This window comes from Etheostoma spectabile, chromosome 6 (assembly GCF_008692095.1).
Source record: "Etheostoma spectabile isolate EspeVRDwgs_2016 chromosome 6, UIUC_Espe_1.0, whole genome shotgun sequence".
Taxonomy (NCBI): domain Eukaryota; kingdom Metazoa; phylum Chordata; class Actinopteri; order Perciformes; family Percidae; genus Etheostoma; species Etheostoma spectabile.
In genome coordinates this window covers 18,098,829-18,101,092 of record NC_045738.1, presented here as the reverse complement: position 1 = coordinate 18,101,092, position 2,264 = coordinate 18,098,829, and the positions used below count along the sequence as shown (strand labels likewise).

Here is a 2,264-nt window from a genome sequence, read left to right as displayed (position 1 = left end):
CAACACACCCTCCAAAATAAGTGCCTGCAGCCCCTGACCTTTCCCTGAGACCTCTCTCTAAAGTGTCACACATCCTGCCTGACTAGCTGAGTGAAGGTGCTGGCGCAGGTGAGGACACACCATCCAGGAATATTTATTGTAGTCTGTGTAGATTTTGTAGAACAAATAGGTGGTGTTAACCTGCTGATTATTTACCTTCTATTTATTCCTGCTTTTAAAAGCGACCCATATCTGATTTTTTTTTTAAATTATATTATTGGTGCAAAAACAAAACAGTAGTGACTTTACAGATACAGCAATGATAGCAACAAGGAAAGACAGACCGATCAAATTACAAATTATAATATTTAATGGAACTAAAATAAAAACATCATGCAATTACCGTCATTCAAATTAGTGTAATGACCAAGTGTTTTGGGGGAAATCGGTTACAGTACGTGATTGATTGTGTGTGTAGAAAAATAGGCAATAAGGAAAGAAATAAAATAAAATAAATATCTGAATAGTTTCAATATTTAAAAAAGTTAGTAATTGTAGTATGGGAGTTCCATTTCTGATTAATGCGTTAAACTCTTTGATCCATGCTTAAAACAACCCACACATACACACAAGTAGCTGTTGTAAAAGTAAACCCATGCAGATCACACGGCCAAAGTATCATCATAATTGACTGCGTAGGAAGTATGAATAACAATTACTCTCTTTAGTAAATTTGCAGGTGTGCAACCATACTTTTTGAGTACTTACCTGACAGTGGTGGAAGAAGTATGTAGTCTTACGTCTGTACATTAACAATGAAGTTGTTGCCAGGAGCTTAGCCGAGCATCAAGACTAAAAGCTGAAGGAAAAAGCTAGCCTGAGGTGTGAATTCTTGACGTATTGCTATCTTGCAGCAGCAGAAAGTGATAGAGCCAGCGACCATCAAAAAGCTGATCTACAGTCAATAACACAGCGTTTCATTGTTATTTTGAAAGCACATTAGTGAAACGCATCTAGGCTTATGCACAGCACGCACAAATGCAGAAGATTACAAATAAAAAGATTACGGTGCAAATCTGCCATCATAATAGTAATGCGCTAAGGTACAGATGCGCCTGGCTTTTCAAGGGAATGGGAGATTATTTAGTTTATTGCATGGTATGCCCAAAACACATGTTACGCCCCAAAACACATGTTACGCCCCAAAACACATTTATAAAATAAGTACAACCCTTTTGAACCATGTGCCCAGCACATGGACCCTTATTTCCAGCGTTAAACTAGCAGAAGTGGATGTGGACACGCCCTAAACGCAGCTGTGCCAGGCGTTTCACGCCTTGCGCTTAGATCGTTAAAATAGGGCCCCTTAGTGAGTTTAGATGAAAAGTCCAACTGAAAAATAACAAATGTTTCTCATTTATATCTACATATGAATGTGATGAATGTGGTTTGAAAACATCAGTTATATTTCCCTGCTTAAACATTATGAAACATTGTATAACTTTTTGTCTTGTTGGCAAAACAATCAGTATTGGGTCCCTTTAATCAGAAGGTGTAAACAGAAACTATTAGCACATTAGCATAGCATATTACCCTTGGTAACACCAGTGGTGGAAGAAATACTCAGATCATTTACTTTAGTAAAAGTAGAAATACCATGGTCTTAAAATACTCCATTACATGCAAAAGTCTTTCATTCAAAATGTACTTAAAGTATTTTGATAGTTTAAGGACATGAAGTAAAAGTACTCACGCCAAATGGCTTCCTTCAAAGTGTTATATTATAGAATATTATATTATTCTTAGTTTTTATTACTAACAAATATATTTAAGAGCATTTTAATGTTGTAGTCCTCAATGTGAAACACATTTTTAGATACTTTGTATATCAAAAATAGTACTTTAGCACTGACAATGTACTTAGTTACATTCCACCAGCAGGTAATACTAAATGTCATCAGGAGCATCAGCCTGTGGAAACTAACTACAAGCACATCACGTTGTTTATGGATGTGCCAATGTGTTTGTGTAGCTGTGTTCAACAACTTTCCATTGGTTAAAAAAGTGCTATAGATTTGTTAAAGCTGTAGTAGAAAGTGCAGATCTCCTAAATCTACAAACAGCAGATTCATAGACATGAATGAAGATAAATTAGATGGATACTCCTGCGGGGACTTGTTTCTGTACCACAAATCAAATTTAAATCTACAGGCAGTCTCTCTCTTTCTCTCTCTCTCTCTCTCTCTCTCTCTGTCTTTTTGCTCCCTCTCTCTCTCTCTCTCTCT

The 2,264-nt window shown here is 36.5% G+C and overlaps 1 protein-coding gene across 8 annotated transcripts in view; it reads left to right on the top strand.

Annotated features, from left to right (window-relative positions):
- The window catches only part of thsd7ab (thrombospondin, type I, domain containing 7Ab), a 159,451-nt gene that overhangs the window by 138,788 nt on the left and 18,399 nt on the right, over positions 1–2,264 (top strand). For 5 of the 8 annotated variants that reach the window (XR_004332373.1, XR_004332371.1, XR_004332370.1 and 2 more), the window contains one exon: positions 1–108. This exon is cut by the window's left edge and continues 189 nt beyond it. The exons of the other annotated variants lie outside the window; for them this stretch is intronic. The gene's annotated coding sequence lies outside the window, so the exon portion shown is untranslated. The remainder of the gene's footprint in view (positions 109–2,264) is intronic. 8 annotated transcript variants of the gene reach the window in all.